Genomic DNA, 18,281 nt, shown 5'->3' with positions numbered 1-18,281 from the left:
CGAGTCAGGGGGATCTGCCAATATCCCCGGCTCAGATCCATGATGGTCAGGTACTGAGCCCCGGCCAACTGATCGAGCAGGTCATCGATGCGTGGCATTGGGTACGCATCGGCGACCGTGACCGCATTGAGCCCCCTGTAGTCCACGCAGAACCGAGTGGTTCGGTCCTTCTTAGGGACGAGGACTACAGGCGAGGCCCAAGCGCTGTTGGATGCCTGGATCACCCCCAGCTTCAGCATCTCGTCAATCTCCTGGCGCATGTGTTGCTGCACCTCCAGGGAGACCCGATACTCTGAACGCCGGATCGGGGGATGATCCCCAGTGTCCACGTGATGGACAGCCAAGTCAGTCCTTCCGGGCTGGTTGGTAAACAACCCCCGGAAGGGGTGTAGGGTGGCCCACAGCTGGGAACGTTGGTCCTCCAAGAGCTGGTGGCCAACCTCCACATCCTCAATGGATCCGCCTGCCCTAACCTGGGCTAGCATATCCAAGAGGGTTTCCGCTTCTCCCTCCTCGGGCAGGTTGCACACGGGGAGCGCACATGCCTCCCGCTCATGATGTGCCTTCATCATGTTCACATGGAAGGGCTTCCGCCTTCCACGGGCAGGGTCCAGGGTGACCAGGTACGTCACAGGGTTGAGCTGCTGGTACACGAGGTATGGGCCTTCCCAGGCTGCCTGAAGCTTGTCCTGTGGTACGGGGACCAGTACCCACACCTCTTGACCCACTTGGTAGGTCCTCTCACAAGCGTTCTGGTCGTACCAACGCTTCTGATCGGCCTGGGCTTGAGCCATATTGTCGTGTACCAGTTGCGTCAAGGCCTGCATTTTGTCCCGGAAGCGCATGACATACTCGATAACCGACACTCCAGGGGTGGCCAAATCCCCTTCCCAAGCCTCTTTCACCAGAGCCAGGGGGCCCCGCACACGTCGCCCGTACAGGAGCTCAAACGGTGAGAATCCTGTTGAGGCCTGTGGAACCTCCCGGTAAGCAAATAACAGGTGTGGGAGATACCGCTCCCAGTCACGCCCATGGGAGTCGACCAACATCTTAAGCATCTGCTTTAAGGTGCCATTGAACCGCTCGCACAGGCCATTAGTCTGTGGATGGTACGGGCTGGCCACCAGATGTCGCACCTGGACTTGCTTACAGAGGGCCTCCATCAGCTGGGACATGAATTGGGTCCCCCGGTCAGTGAGCATTTCCTGGGGAAAACCCACTCGGGAGAAAATCTCCAGCAATGCGGTGGCCACCTTGTCAGCCCGAATGGACGACAAGGCCACTGCTTCTGGGTACCGGGTGGCATAGTCCACTACCGTCAGTAGGAAGCGTTTCCCGGAGCTGCTGGGGATGGCCAGCGGGCCGACCAGATCCACAGCCACCCTCCTGAAAGGCTCATCGATGATTGGCAGAGATACTAGTGGGGCTTTGGGGCGTGGCCCCGCCTTCCCCACTCTCTGACAGGTTTCACACGAACGGCAGTAGGCAGCCACATCGGCCCCCATTTTTGGCCAGTAGAAATGCTGGTTTAACCTGGCCTTGGTCTTAGCGATCCCTAGGTGTCCGGCCATCGGAATCTCATGTGCGATCCGCAACAACTCCGTCCGGAACGGATAGGGTACCACCAACTGTCGGTCCCTGGGCCACGCCTCCGGTGAACCCTGCTGGACCGTGGCCCGGTACAGCCGTCCTTGGTCCCAGACCACTCGCTCCGGGTCCGAGTCCGAGGGAGGCTGTGCCGCCTGCTCCTTAAGAGCTTTCAGGCTGTCGTCAGCTTCTAACGCTGCCTGAAACCCCTGACTAGATGTGGCCAGAATCGACGAGACTGTCACATCTTCAGTCAGTACCCCGGGACCTGTGTCCTGGCCTCCACCTGACTCGGCTGCCACTTGGTCAGAAGGGGAAGAGCTATCGGACCTCCGGGAGGCCCCTTGGCTTCCAGCACTCCCACTGCGGGTGACAGCGGCCACAGCCGCTGCGACCGTGGGTCGTGCCTGCTCCTCCTCCGTTCCTGACCAAGTCGCCGGTTCAGGCAGACCTACCTGGCTTCCTGACACCCCGGTTGTGGGGGAACCATGCACCGAGATCTTACCTGGGAGCACTTCCGCTCCTGGACCGGCCCCAATCTCACCTGCCTGTTCCCCTCCTGCAGCAACAGAACCCCGCTGTGAAATCTCTGGGGACCCCACATTTGCTGTGGTAGCCCCCACCCCACACACTGGTCTTCCCCCTGCAGCACCCTGCTCTCTACTTATCCCTGCAGAGGGCAACAGATCCCAGCTCACAGGCTGGTTACTTGTAGAGGCATTGTCACACCTTTCTCTGACCCCCTCCCCTGTCACAGCTGCAGCTGCGTGTGTGTCTATGGTGTCTGTGCAAGCAGAAATATCAGAGTTCACTCCCTCCTCCCTTACATCATTCATAGATAACACATTAACATTGTTAGGAGTCATGTCAGTACGGGCTGAAGGTTCAGCCCTTGGGGGGGGCCCAAACTGGGAGGTTATCTGCCCCAAATCTGTCCCAAGTAGCACGTTTGCAGGGATCCGATCAGTTACCCCCACCTCCCTCACCCCTCGCCCTGCGCCCCAGTCCACATAAATGTCAGCAACAGGCAGCGCCGGGTCAATGCCTCCAATCCCGGAGACAGCGAGGGTTTTTCCAGGGATCAAGTCTTGGGGGGACACCATCTCAGGCCGCACCAGAGTCACCTCCGAGGCGCTGTCTCGCAGTCCTATGGTCACAGACCGGCCGACGGTGACAGGTTGGAAGCTGTCCAGGGACCTACCACCACCCCCACCCACACAATACACCTTGGGCGGCCCTTGGGACGGGGACGGAGCCGGGGCCTTGGGACGCTGAGGGCACATGGCCTTGAAGTGTCCAGGTAGGTTGCACTGGTGGCACCGTCTTGGTTCTGCCACGGGCCTGGAGAGGGGAGTTGAGGGGAACACCCCCTGCAGTCTAGGGGCAGGTGGGGCAGTCGCAGAATTCATCTTACCCCCTCTCCAGGTGCTGCTGGTGGCCGCTCTCCTGGCCTCAGGGGCCCGGTTGTTGGTGTAGTCATCGGCAAGGGCAGCTGTAGCCGTGGACCCCTTTGGCTTCTGGTCTCGGATGAACTGGCGGAGATCCTCAGGGCAGTTCCACAAGAGTTGCTCCGTGATGAACAAGTCCAGGATCTCCGGTCCGGTGGAAAGCTGCAGGCCTTGGGTCCAGTGGTCGGCAGCTCGGGCAAGTGCCCGCCTGTGGTCAGCCCAGGAGTCCTTTGGTCCCTTCTGTAGGCTCCGGAACTTCTTGCGGTAGGACTCCGGGGTGAGGTTGTACTGTTGGATCAGGGCCCGCTTGATGGTGTCGTAGCCCTGATCTGCCTCAGCAGGCAAGTCCCCAAGGATATCCAGGGCCTTACCCCTTAAACGGGGGGTCAGGTATTTGGCCCACTGGTCCTTGTTCAGATGGTGCTGCAAGCAAGTCCGTTCAAAAGCAGTCAAGAAAGAGTCCAAGTCTCCATCCTTCTCCAGCACTGGGAAGTCCTCAACACGGACCTTTGGAAGTTTGGTGTCTTGAAGGTCACGTGTGGCTGATGAGGGCCGGAGCTGAGCTAGCTGCAGCTGGTAGTCACGCTCTGCCTGGCGCTCTTCACGCGCTGCCTGCCGCTCCGCAGCCTCAGCCTCACGCGCTGCTTGCCGCTCTGCCCTGCGCTCTGCCAGGAGTCCCTTGTAGCCCTCCTGGTCTCCAGCCTGGAGAAGGGCCATAGCCATTTGAAGAAGGCTATCCGAGCCTCCCAGGCTCGGTGGAATGGCACGTGGTGATCTGCGGCCCGCTGCGGAGCCTGGTGATTCACTGTCCCTTGCAGAGCGGAGGGCTGGCATCTGGCTCGTTGAGGACCCTTGGGTGAGCTGCTCCTCATCTTGTCCATAATTGCCAGCTTGTGCGCTGTCCTCTGCAGAACGGTTTTCTGGCGTCGAGCTCCTGGAGGATTCGTGGGCAACCTCCTCATTACTGCCCACAGCACAGTCCTCCCTCTCTTCGGCTCCTGCTTTAGCATTGGCCAGTTGCATAGCTCTGCTCCTGGTGCCATCAGCCATTCTTGCAGACTTTTGGTCACTGACACAGAACTGACACCTGATGCCTCCACACACCTTACAGTATCTGCACTCTGACACTCTAGTGTTGAGCTAGTCTGAAGACCCCAGCAGCCACAGCTGCTGCAGGCAGTCTTTAGTGTCTGGGAGTATGGGTCTCACACTCACACACACTATTATCTCGATCCCACCGCTATGCCACCAATATGTCACAAACCACCGGGGGGGGTCACTCAGAAATCCCCCGCGCTGGCTACCAGTACGTCACAATCGGGGGGTAACAAGTGGGGGTCACCCCTCCTTTATACCTCCCGACCGACAGACAGAGCACGTGACGCGCTCTCTAGCGCCCCTCTTATAGTCAGGCCAATTATGGAATTGCCCGACCATAAGCAAGGAGGCCGCTATACTACTTATGCCGATTATTGAAGGGTCCCCGGTGAGAGTAAGGTATATATTCCCCCGACCTCCGCGGGCGGAATATATAAAATCTCCCCGAATCTCACTGGCCTCCCCACAATAATCCTTGGCACAATTCGCTGCCACCAACCGATTTACGGTAACTATTAGCCGAACATACAGACGTGGGATTCAAGATCGAGATAACAGAACAGCCCAAGATTAATTATATAATTTAATCAGCCTAAAGCACACTAGAACTACAATATATACAATAGGGAATCTACAGAATATACATATGTCAGAGTACAGTTACAATCAAAGCATGGGTTACAAACAGGCATACACAGTTCCAGCAGTTACCTTGTTGCGTCTGGCCACAGGGGGGCGCTGTACCCAGGTTTCTAGGATCCTTCCCACAGATGTTTCCTACACGTGCCCCCAGCGAAAAGAACACTGGAAAATGGCCGAAGTAGGGTTATCAACCTGGGCAGATCCAGGTCCCCTCCTACCTTAGTGACCTCACAGGGAAGCACTGCTCCACCCCTGGCTTGAGTTATGGACAATCCACAACATGGAATATGGGCCATAACTTTGCCTGGGAGCGTCGTAGGCGGACGCCAATGCTCTCATTGTGACAGTTATGAATTTAGCTACAGAACGAGGGGACTCATGACCTGTCTGCCAGTTCCCCATTGGCTGATATCACGCCTGGGGCATTTCCCAATGTCCTGCTCCCATAAAAAGGGTGTGCCGGCATCGTCCGCATGCGGAGACACCATTTTTATGGTTGCCATATTTATCGGAAATATGGCTTGCGAGATATGAACCATTTTTTACTGGAGTCATTCTGTCTGGCTATTTCCATAGCCTTGCTAACTAGCTAGCAGCCCCCACTACAGGGTCACGGCAGGGAGTCATCCTGTGTCCATTGTCCCTAAGCCACCTAATTTCCATATCACAGGACATGGAGGTGTAAGTGGAACACTGAGAACAAGAAGGGAGGGGGGCACTGCCAGGGAGTGATGAGGGATTATGACTGGAGTCATAATTCATCTTCATATCCCGGGATTTGCCTCACACCTACTTTTTATTTGCTGCCTAAAATCCACAAAGATGCCCTTTGTCCTCCTGGTCATCCCATCGTGTCCGGCATTGAGGGGCTGTGTCAACCTATATGTCAATTTATTGACTATTATTTGAAACCTTTGGTTGAGACACTCCCCTCATATGTCCGTGACACGACGGACGTTCTTAGGAGGATAGATGGCATCTTTGTGGACAATAACACTCTACTTGTTACGGCAGACGTTGAGTCCCTCTACACCTGTATTCGCCACGAGGATGGCCTGAAGGCTGCTGAATATTTTTTGTCAACTTCCGGTCGGGATGGCCCTTTGTGTGACCTAATCCTTGAGTTGCTCCGTTTTGTCCTCACCCATAATTTCTTTTTATTTAAAGATGTACACTATTTGCAGCAGCGCGGCACCGCCATGGGCACGGCCTGCGCGCCTTCGTACGCAAACCTCTTCCTAGGTTTCTGGGAGAGGGGTTTGCTTTGCGACGGGGCGGGCCGGCCGATGCCCATGTGCAGTGCTGGCTGCGGTACATTGATGATTTGTTTATTTTGTGGACGGGCAAGACGGAGCAACTCGACGAGTTCATGGAACGACTTGGCATGAATTCTTTTGGGATTAAACTAACCCATAAATATGATAGTAGGTGTCTGGATTTCCTTGATATTGATATTCAAATTGGTGAAGATAGGAAGATCCAGACTAATGTCTACCGTAAGACGACTTCGGTTAACTCCCTCCTTCATGCCTCGTCGTCCCATGATCAGTGCACTATCGGGCCATCCCCACTGGTCAATTTTTACGTATGAAACGTATCTGCTCGTCTGACTCTCTGTTTGAGGAACAGGCGGCAGATTTACAAATTCGGTTTCAAGAGCGGGGCTACAGCAATAGGAGTATTAAGCGGGCTTATCTACGAGCGAAGCATACCCCTCGATCCACTCTTTTATATAGCAGTGGGGCGAAATCCGGCGGTTCCTCAAATCCTAGCCAAATCCGTTTTATTTCCACCTACAATCACGAGTGGTCCAATATGCGATCTATTTTGAGCAGGCACTGGAATGTTCTCCTTTCTGATTCTGTTCTATGTGACCTTTTACCCAAAAGCCCCTCAATGACGCCTCGCAGGTCACGTAATTTACGTGACATGCTTGTACGGAGTCACTACGTTCCTAATCGACCCACCACCTTTCTTGACCTTGACCTCAGGGGCTGTTTCCCTTGCAGCCATTGTCTGGCCTGCAGCAATGTTCTTCGGATTTCTTCCTTCACCTCTGCTGATGGTTTGCGCAGCTTCGATATACGCCACTATGTATCGTGTGGTACCAGCAACGTGGTATATTATGCCACGTGCGGGTGCCACATGATATATGTGGGTCTTACTAGTAGGGAGCTGCGCAAGAGGGTGAGGGAACATGTGAGGGACATTGCTGCCGCCCGGACAGTGGTTGACATTTCCACTCTTAAAACCCTCCCTCGCCACTTTCGTGTTTTTCATGACTGTGATCCAACATCCCTGAAAGTCAGGGGTATTGATGTTATACATGGGGGGCGAGGGGTGGGAATATACGCAAAATACTCGCCCAACGTGAAACACGCTGGATTTATACCTTAGGTACACTGTCCCCGAGGGGGCTTAATGAGCATCTGAGTTTTGCGCCTTTCTTACGATGACTGCTCTCTTCTCTGACCTTCCTGGTTTCTGTGCCTTGTTTTTAATGTTATACAGTTTTTGTATTTTCATTTTAGATCCACTGATTTTTTTTCTGCTGGCACTCTTCTGGAACCACACTTCTGACATTGAACATCGACATGGATTTTTTTCATATATTGATTATCTTCCTTCTTGTGCCACGACTGGGACATCTGAAGCAATATTGTATTCTCTATGTTATACTTATGTTTTTCACCAGTGTCATTGTGCTTATATTCATATTTTTATGATCATGGAGTTATTGTATAATGATTATTTCCCTCTTGTGCCACGACTAGGAGATCTCAATTTACATTGAACATCCTGTGACATGAAGTTTATGTATATTATACACTGGTCATTCCTCTCCTGTGCCACGACTTGGGATGTTTTTTGTGATATTGAATAATTTGTGCTACAGTATATGATCTCCTTATGTGTTATACTGCTCATACTTATTTAGTTTAACTTTGATATGGAACTCATGTATTATGCATTGATTACCTTCCTCTTTGTACCACGACTATGACACTTGAATTAAGATTGAGGGTTTGATGTTATAGTATATGTTTTTTTATCAGTGGCACATTGTTCATAATTACCCATGTATATCCTTGATATTTATCATGTATCTTCCTCTTGGGTCACGGCTAGGACCTTTCAAGTTACATTTAAGACTTTATGTCACAGTTGATGTTCTCTTATTACTGTTACATTGCATATTTACTTATCCTTGTCTTCTTATGCTCGCTCCCGCCCCTCCTCCCCCCGTCGGCGCGGTTGCATCAGTGACCTGCTGGCCCAGCTCTGTCGGCATCATTATCGTGGGTTACATGTCCCCGCTTTCCGCACATGCACGCTACCAACAAAAAAAAAAAAAAAGGGTGTTGACTGCTGACAGTGCTGGTCACCAGCCGCGATTGGTCCGGCCACGCTGACAGAGTGGGGGTGGAGCAGCTGGAGCATGGGAGCACCATGTATAAAAACACATGGCTGCTTCACAGGGTTCCACCTCCCCCTGATGAAATAATCTTATAGCTGAGATTGTGAAACGTATATGTTGGGGCTCTCTCAGGGGGGTCTTCTCTGCTGCTTATCAGGCCGGCTTTGTGCACTTATGGGTATGTTTACTTAAACCGGCTGGGATTTTATTCATGCATTCATGTCTTTGTACTTAATCTGACTGTTCATTGGCATCCATTTAGCACCTCATGGTGGCTAAACCTGTTTATCTGCTATTTTTGACTTCTAACTATTTGACTCTGTCACTGCAGAAGTTGCTGTTTCACCAGCATCTGTATTAAGCACTGTTGATTAGTGAGACTTGGATCCTATTTTATATATTTTATATATCTCTGTTATTTCAGAGTATACACTGTTATCATTGTGCTTATCCAGAGCTGGTTTTTTCCATCTGTCTATGTGTAACAATTGTCAAAATTTTACACCATGCTCTTTATGTGCAGGATGCCTTGTTCATGTTTTTGACCCAGTCTGTTATTTATTCATTTTACTTGTGCCCTATATGTAATTGTCATCTAGTACATCTATATTTTATTTGCCGGCCTGTTTTTGCCGCTGATTCTTTTGTGCCAGTTGCTATTTATTAAACCTATTTGCACTTTACTCCTTGTCCTCCAGTCTTTGTTTGATGTTCAGAGTGTGCTCAGACAGGTGCCATGCAGTGGCTTTCCTGCTTCTTTTTCATTGTTTGTTCCTCTTGCATATTAACATCCAATAGATGCGCCACTTCTGGGGCAGCTGTGGGCTGCTATTGCTAGACTTGAAAGGGCCAAATAACCATGGCCCTTCCCACCCTAATAATATCAGCCACCAGTTTTCTGCTGTACCTAGGCTGGTTTTAGAAAAATGGGGGGACCCCACGTCATTTAACAAAAAATAAAAATTCAAATAATTAAAAAAAAAATAAGCGTTGGATCCCCTCTAGTTTTCATAACCAGCCAAGGTACAGCAGACAGCTGAGGGTTGATGTAATACTTATTATATGTTCTGAGGATTTCGATAGCGTAGGGCAATGATCAGCAGAGACGAGTTTTTGATACAAGATGTTTTATAATCTGTAACCACGGTAGATAACAACGGAACAAACACAGCAATACAAATACACACAATACCTTCCCGAAACGGAGCGGAGGGAATTCCCGGGGCCACGCACCGGACTCCCCCAGGGAGACCACCAGAGCGAACCCCTATACAGGGACTGTCCGGCAATCACCCCGGAAGGCCTAAATGCGCAGCAGCCGGGACACAAGGGGCAAGCGGTAAAAGTCCAGGAGTGTCCGTACGGGATGATTGTCCAGAGTGGTTACGAACCAGAGAGAACCGGGCAGAGTGCTGACCGAAGATGGCAGACGGAATCCGGGCACAGCTTGAGAAACCGGGTAAGGTCCAGAGTCGGTCGGTCGGTAGTCTTTAGGAGGATCCAAAAGCAATCAGGATTAGCAGCAGCAAAGCAGGAGCACACAGCAAGCAGTATACTCAGGCACTGGACTGGGCTGAGAGGCGGCCTTTTAAGCAGCTGGACAGGAAGTAGGGCAACAGAACCTTAAAACTCCATGTTAACTGAGGGCAAGCTCATTCAAAAGAGAACTGGAAAACCTGGAAACCTGACATTTGCAGTCCGCAGCTGCTGCTGTTTCTGTGCTGGATATGAAAAATGAGGGGGGACCCCATGTCATTTTTTACCAGAATATAATTAAAAAAACAGCTGGTCAAGCTAGCTGTCCCTCTATCTATCAAGCAATTCTGTTATTTCTTTCTAGCTATTCTTTTTTATTGTCTACTCTATATGTTATTTCTATCTATTCTATATGTTTTATCTATTCTTTCTAGTTTTTATATTTGTTCTAGCGATCTATCAATTCAAAACACTAATGAAGAACAAAAGCAAATAGTCTAAAATAAAATGCAAATTTAATTTAAAATAATTAAAATACAAGGTGCAAAACAGTGATTGAAAACAAGGCAGCACAACACAGCAGGGGGAGAGATAAGCAATACAGCCCCCACAAAAGCTGTTATACATCAAAGCTTATATAACACCAGGAGATTGAGTCACACATGTGATATATTTATTCAATCTCCTGGTGTCATGAGTATTGTTGGGTAAAAGCTTCTGTGGGGCTGCATTCCTTACCTCTAACCCTGCTGTGTTGTGCTGCCTTTTTTCAATCACTGTTTTGCACCTTGTATTTTAATTATTTCAAATAACATTTACATTTTTATTTTGGCTATTTACTTTGGTTTTTCATTAGTGTTTTCAATTGATTGTGTTTTGATCACTATGCCAGGGTGTACTACACTTTGAGTAATATTGATGATTTGACCAGTGGCGAAACTAGAGTTTGATGGGACCTGGTGCAAAATTTGGACCGGGGCCCCCCCTCCACTTACATCGACACTTAGGGTACGGGATAATGACACTGACACTCGGGGTACAGGATTATGACGCTACACTTGGCTCTTACCCCAGCACCCAGGTTTCCAATGATCTGAAATCCCTGTATCAGCACCCAGCTTTCCCATGTTCTGATATCCATCTTGTCCTCGGGAACCCAGCTTCCTCATGCTCTGCTATACATCATTCCCTCAGCACCCAGCTTTCCCATATCAGAGCTTGGGAAAGCTGGGTGCTGAGAGATGTACAGCAGAGCATGGGAAAGTTGGGTGCTGAGGGAAAGAGCCTTTTCCCCTCAGTACAAAATATTCCCATCCCCTGCTTGTATCTTTGTCCCTCTTCGTATATAGTTCTCCAAATGCTATAATGGCCCCCACATAGTTTTCCATATAGAATAAAGGGTCCCACATAACCCTTCATATATTAGAATGCACCTCCATAGTCCTTCATGTATTATAATGCATTTCCCATAGTCCTCCATGTATTATAATTCAGCCCATAGTCTTCCATTTATTATACTGCACCACATAGTCCTCCATGTATAAAGTAGCCCTCATAGCACTCCATTTATTATAATGAATTTCCCATAGTTCTCCATGTATTATAATTCACCCCATAGTTCTCCATATATTATACTGCACCACAGTCCTCCATGTTTTATAACACACCCCCATAGTCCATGTATAAGGTAGCCTCCATAGTCCTCCATATATTATAATGTAGCCCCCATAGTCCTATATATATTATGATGCAGCCCCATAAACCTTCATATTGTATTATTCAGCCCCATACTCCTCCATGTATAATGCACCCATATAGTCCATGTATAAGGTGTCCTTCATGTTTATTATGCAGCCCCATAGACCTCCATGTATAATGCAGCCCCATAAACCTCTATGTATAATGCATCCCCATAGACCTCCATCATGTATCATGCAGCCAGCACCCCCTGGCCTCCATGTGTCATGCAGTCAGCCCCCCCCAGGGCCTCCATGTGTCATGCAGCCAGCCCCCCCCCCCCCCCCCCGGGCCTCCATGTGTCATGCAGCCAGCCCCCCCAGGGCCTCCATGTGTCATGCAGCCAGCACCCCCTGGCTTCCATGTGTCCTGCAGCCAGCCAGAAAAAATACTTTTTTCTAACGATCTCTTTACCTATGTTAGTGTATACAGGGACAGTTAGGCAGGGATTACTAATATGAACCCAGAACTGGTCGTGTTTCTGGGTGCATAGTGCAGCTGACATGTTCCCTTTAAAACAGTTTCAAAAAGAAATTAACTTTGATGGAGCAAAATTGTCAACCACAAATTTTCACAGCAAGATGGAATTGCAGCTGTATATTGCTCAGGCCAAAAAACTACTACTACTCCAGCAGGATGCAGCTAAACCCCCTACAAGCATGAAGTTCCCGTGACGAGGGTTGTAGGCATACGTCTTATGGCCATAACGCTAACAAAAAACCTCATATATATTTTTTTGTACAAGATACAGCCAGGCCCCTTTTTGTTTGGCCTTGCCATTAGAGTTTCTGTCCCTATGTAGCGCGCAGTGCAGGTACGGCTTGGCAGCTCGCCTGATATTATAGTATGGACGTCACCTAATAGGCTGCGGGTTTGTGACTGTGCGTCTGCTAGTGTGAACAGTGCTCTATGCAAGCCACTAGTGTGCAGTTTTACCATCCAGCCATTACCTCCTCCATATTTGGAAGTGAGTGTGAATGGCTCCTCCTGCACCTGTGATGCCTCCACCTAGTGGGGGTTTAGCTGTATCCTGCTGGAGTAGTAGTAGTTTTTTGGCCTGAGCAATATACAGCTGCAATTCCATCTTGCTGTAAGTAATAATATTCTTTCTTTTTTGCTTTTTGATACACAAATTTTCACAGTATAAATATATGTCCCACATTTCAGGCCTCAAACATAAAGATAAAAATTTTAATGTTATGGTGAAGAATCAACAACAAGTGGGACACAATTGTGAAGTTGAACGAAATTCATTGCTTATTTTAAACTTTTTTAAAAAATAAATAACTGAACAGTGGGACGTGCAATATTATTCATCCCCTTTATTTTCAGTGCAGCAAACTCACTCCAGAAGTTCATTGAGGATCTCTGAATGTTGTCCTAAATGACTGATGATGATAAATATAAGCCACCTGTGTGTAATCAAGTCTCTGTATAAATGCACCTGCTCTGTGATAGTCTCAGCGTTCTGTTTAAAGCACAGAGAGCATCATGACGACCAAGGAACACAACAGGCAGGTCCGTGATACTGTTGGGGAGAAGTTTAGGGCTGGATTTGGTTACAAAAAGATTTCCAAAACTTAAACATCCCAAGGAGCACTGTGCGAGCGATCATATTGAAATGGAGTATCATTCCACTGCAAATCTACCAAGACCCGGCCTCTCCATCCAACCTTTCATCTCAAACAAGGAGAAGACTGATCAGAGATGTAGCCAGAGACCCATGATCACTCTGGATGAACTGCAGAGATCTACAGCTGAGGTGGGAGAGTCTGTTCATAGGACTACAATCGGTCGTACACTGCGCAAATCTGGCCTTTATGGAAGAGTGGCAAGGAGAAAGCCATTTCTGAAAGATATCCAGAATAAGTGTTGTTTAAAGTTTGCCACAAGCCATGTGGGAGACACACCAAACGTTGAAGAAGGTTCTCTGGTCAGATGAAACCAAAATCAAACTATTTAAGCACAATGCCAAACGATATGTTTGGCGTAAAAACAACACAGCTCATCACCCTGAACACACCATCCCCACTGTCAAACATGGTGGGGGCAGCATCATGGTTTGGGCCTGCTTTTCTTCAGCAGGGACAGGGAAGATGGTTAAAATTGATGTGAAGATGGATGGAGCCAAATACAAGACCATTCTTGAAGAAAACCTGTTGGAGTCTGCAAAAGACCGGAGACTGGGTGGGACTGAGATTTGTTTCCAACAAGACAATGATCCCAAATATAAAGCAAAATCTACAATGGAATGGTTCACAAATAAACGTATCCAGGTGTTAGAATGGCCAAGTCAAAGTCCAGACCTGAATCCAATCGAGAATCTGTGGAAAGAGCTGAAAACTGCTGTTCACAAACGCTCTCCATCAAACCTCACTCAGCTCCAGCTATTTGCAAAGGAAGAATGGGCAAGAATTTCAGTCTCTCAATGTGCAAAACTGATAGAGACATACCCCAAACGACTTGCAGCTGTAATCGCAGCAAAAGGTGGCGCTACAAAGTATTAACTTAAAGGGGACTAATAATATTGCACGCCTCACTTTTCAGTTATTTATTTTTTAAAAAAGTTCAAAATAAGCAATAAATTTCATTCAACTTCACAATTGTGTCCCTCTTGTTGTTGATTCTTCACCATAACTTTAAAATCTTCATGTTGTAAGCCTGAAATGTGGGAAAAGGTTGGAAAATTAAATGAGGCCGAATACTTTCGTAAGGCACTGTATATATATATATATATTGTGAACGTTGCTTAACCGCAACCCGGGGGTTTTACTCGCTTGCAGCGGTGCAGGGTAGCTTAGGCATACACAGGCAACACAGTCTCTCTCAAAAATGCAGCAGTTTATTAGTAACCAACATAAACTGCCCTTCCAAAACACAATGAAGCCTCTCCTGGCTTAAAGGAAAATATAACATCCACATACCGTGGGCTTCCAGTCCAATTAAGTGTCCATAGTGGATTCTCCACACTCTGGCTCCAGCCAGCAAACACAAATCACTGTGGTGCTTCCTGCAGCCTCCAGCCCTCTCCAGCCAGGCTGCAGTATTTTTCCCCAGTCATCACCGGGACTGATTTCCAGGAGTCTCTCTTCAGTCTTCACACAGACTGAGATCTCCAGCACACATCCTCCATGTGCAGCACTCTCAGGCTCCCCCCTGTTTCTAAAACTAACAAACAGTCTCTTAAAACCCAACCGGATACACCCACAGGTGGAGGTATGTGATTCTCCAGCTCTGTCCATCACACTGATTACAGTTTAAAGGGAACCTAACCCTTAATTACAACCCAAGTTCTGTGGAACTACAAGTCCCACAGTCACACCTTCAGTTCAATATCACAGGGGGATCCTTCTCCACTGCGACCATCCACAACATTGGTGGTCGCTACCTCACATATCCCCCCCCTCTGTTCAAACTTGTAGGGTTGAACATTTGATAACCCACAGGGGCCCTTTGACAGGGCATTAGTGTTACCTTGCCCTACAAGTTGAGAGGGCCCTCTCTGATAAATTTGAGCTTTAGCTCCTGACAGAAAGTCGGTCATTGTCACCAGACTCGTCTCAGTCAACCTCCTTGTCAGGTACGCCCCCCGGTCAGACCTATCTCTCCATGACTGTCTCCAACGGCTAGTGTAGTAGCGAAAGTCTCTTCCAGTCGAAACTACTGTCTGGTCTGACTCTGAGCTATCTAATCCACTAGAAGGGCTACTGTCTGGGCACCTCAGCACTGAGCGGATAGACGATCTGCTATATCTAGACCGTCTGCATTCTCTTTTTGCAGATATACTATGGCTTGTTCTGCCATGGCGTCTTCGGTTGTCATCGCTCTGTTGGTGTGTTCTTTCAAGACCATCCTTCGCTGTAGATACATCACTCCCTTCATCCATTCCTTTGGAGTTTAGAGTAGAGGACTTGGACCATTCAGAGTCTATGCTATAGCCCAAAGTGTAGTTAGGTCTTCCATGACCTTGGTTCCTTTCATTATAGGACCTACTTTCTGTGCCAACTGAAGCAACACCTTTATCAGGTGGGCAACCCTTCTCCTGGCCCCAGCCTGAAAGCAGTCTCCACCTCATACCCACTTGATGGAGTTGTTCTGCAATATTCTGCCTTTTTAGGTTCAACTGCCTTAGTTCTTCCAGGTAACCCAGGCGGTACTCTAGGAGGACTCGTACATTTTCAACACACTCCTTTGTTCCCACAATGACACATGGAACCATACCGACTTCACAGAGTATCTTGGCTTCATTATGAATATCAATTCTTACTCTCGTCACACCGGACTTGTCAACCATCTCCTGCATGACTCTTCCATTTCTTCCAATCAGCTTCTTAACCAGTTCTCTGGGCACTTGTGTAACCTCCTCCACAAACTCTAACAACTTCCGAGCTGTCTTGACTGCTCCTGCAGTTTTCTCATAGATTCGGAATGTTCCACTGTTTTTTTCCAATTCAATAGCTGTAATACCTGGAACCTTCCTGGCTTGCTGAATGTTACTTCTCAGCGCTCTTATTGCAAGCCCAATTAATGGTTTCTTCACAACCACCACTTCCTGAAACGCTGCGGTGAGCCGCTTCATATGCTCCAATCGTCTGGTGTCTTCTTCCATCTTTGTAGAGATGAGCCACTTCGTGCGAAGACACTGTAGGTGCATGCCACTCAGGATAGCCACCCGCTTCTTTGTGACATCACTTACAGAGCACACCAGCAACCGACAAGACTCTGGGGCAAAGTACACTTTATAGGCTCCTACGGCCGTCTTGAATTTTTCATGTACCGCCTCACTGGCACAGGCTTTTCTCAAGTCTGCAGGGACTTCTACCATGCACGTAAAGACTGGCCGAATTTCTTTACCTGTAAGGCCATCGGACCGTTCCTTGGGTCTTCCATATCCATCCTCTTTTCTTATCACAGGCTCCACCTTTGGAGTTGCATTCTCCTCAGGTTTTTCCATAGCCTCATAGCCTTTGAATTTTTCCTCATCTTTGGCCTCAAGATTCTCAATCTTCTGTACCAAGTCCATCTTTATGGCCTCCATCTTGGTCTTACCAGTAAGTTCAGTTAAGCTCTCAGCTGCTGATGGGACTTCTGGACTAGATTTCCCTACTTTAAGGGTTCTCTCAATTTCTGCAGCTTCAGCCATCTCTTGGGACTCTGCAGCATCTCCCTCAATTTCCTCTTGATTCTCTGCAACTTCAGAGGCTTTCTTGCACTCCATACCTTCAACCTCACATTCTCTGGGGTCTACAACAGCTTTTGTGCCGTTTGCACTATTATTCACCCCAGCACTGGGTGGATCACTGGTCTGCTCACCATGACCTTTGTGGATTTTTCCTCCACCAACAGCCTCCAGGATTTCTTCTCCTATAGTGTTTTCACTCAACAGACCATCAGCTTCACACCAGGAAATCATAGGGGACATCACCAATACTGTTTTGGTCGGCTCCTTTTTTGCACTTTCACCCTGCTGATTTCTGTCGTTACAGTGTGTCTGTTCAGTTTCTGACTCTTTCTTTTTCAGGATTTCACTGTCTGACTCTACATTAGCGGTTGCTACTGTCAACGTGCCTTCCTCAACCTTCTCTCCCCACTCAGACGATATACATTGCACTACCCCTCGGCGCTTATTACGTCTTCGGCGTCGAGAGGAGATTTTATCTTTCTCAACTGTCTGTACCTCACTGTACTCAGTCGTCAGGTTACTAGAGTCAGTGTCACTCCCCCTGGTGTCCTGGACTAACAAGCCCCCACTTAACCAAGTGTTGAACCCCCTGTCTGGAGCTCTCCCATTTTTAACGGTCTTCCCCTTATTACACAATATCATACTACTAGGAACACCTTCAGCCTCCCGCTGTGATAGGGCTTCCTTTGAGCCTTTCCGGCTTTTACACAAGCAGCTGGCCATTTCTGCCATCGACCACAAGTCCTCAAAAAAATTAAAGTCCCGGCCTATTATAATGGGATGCGGTAAGTCAGGCACTACCCCAACATTAACGGATCCAAACACCCCATCCGTCTCAACGACCACTCGGGACCGTGGATACTCTCCAATGTTCCCATGTCTGCAGCGGGCTTCCATCCTTCCAAGAATCGGGTAGGTATCGAGCGTGGCCCTCACCAGGGACACCAAGCTCACCGAGTCTACCAGCCCAGTCACACATTTGCCATCAACTTCCACAGAACACAGACGTGACTTCTCGTCAGCCGGGCAGTCTGTACCGCAGACCGGACACGAATAGCATGAACACCATTGTCCTTGGCTACTGTCCATTGGTGCCACTACACCTTCGGATTTGGGATGCTCCACCCCTTTTCGTGTCACCACCGTTTTCTGGGACCCCGCCCCCTTTTGGGTAACCACCCCTTTCCGGGCCTCTGTCCCCGTTTGGGTAACCGCCCCTTTCCTGGACTCCGCCCCCTTTTGAGCGACTACCCCTTTCCGGGCCTCTGTCCCCTTTTGGCTAACCACCCCTTTCTGGGACTCCGCCTCCTTTTGGGGTTTCTGTGGCTTCCTTGCAGTGTCTTTAGACCCGAATTCACACAGTTCCCCTTTATCTCGCTGGGCACCCTGTGTTCGTATTGGCCCCAGAAGGGAGTTCATCAACTGGTCCACTGCTGCCACATCAGTGCGCACTGACGGCTCCTGCTGTTCACGCACAAGGAACTGGTACAGCTCCTCCATAGCATCCATTTGTGCGCCCTCCATGCTGAAACAAGAAAACAAACAGGAGGGGCGCTCCAATGGGTAATACCCGGTGGTCTAAAGAGGGGGGGGGGTTAGAGAACCACTAACCTTTCCAGGTTGTACCGCCCGTACAACCAGGATCTCCAGCCTGTGGTGTATCACTGCTCACCAAACAGGGCCCCGCAATTCT

The sequence above is a fragment of the Anomaloglossus baeobatrachus genome, chromosome 3 (genome assembly GCF_048569485.1).
Source record: "Anomaloglossus baeobatrachus isolate aAnoBae1 chromosome 3, aAnoBae1.hap1, whole genome shotgun sequence".
NCBI classification, from domain to species: Eukaryota; Metazoa; Chordata; class Amphibia; order Anura; family Aromobatidae; genus Anomaloglossus; species Anomaloglossus baeobatrachus.
This window is presented reverse-complemented; position numbering follows the sequence as displayed.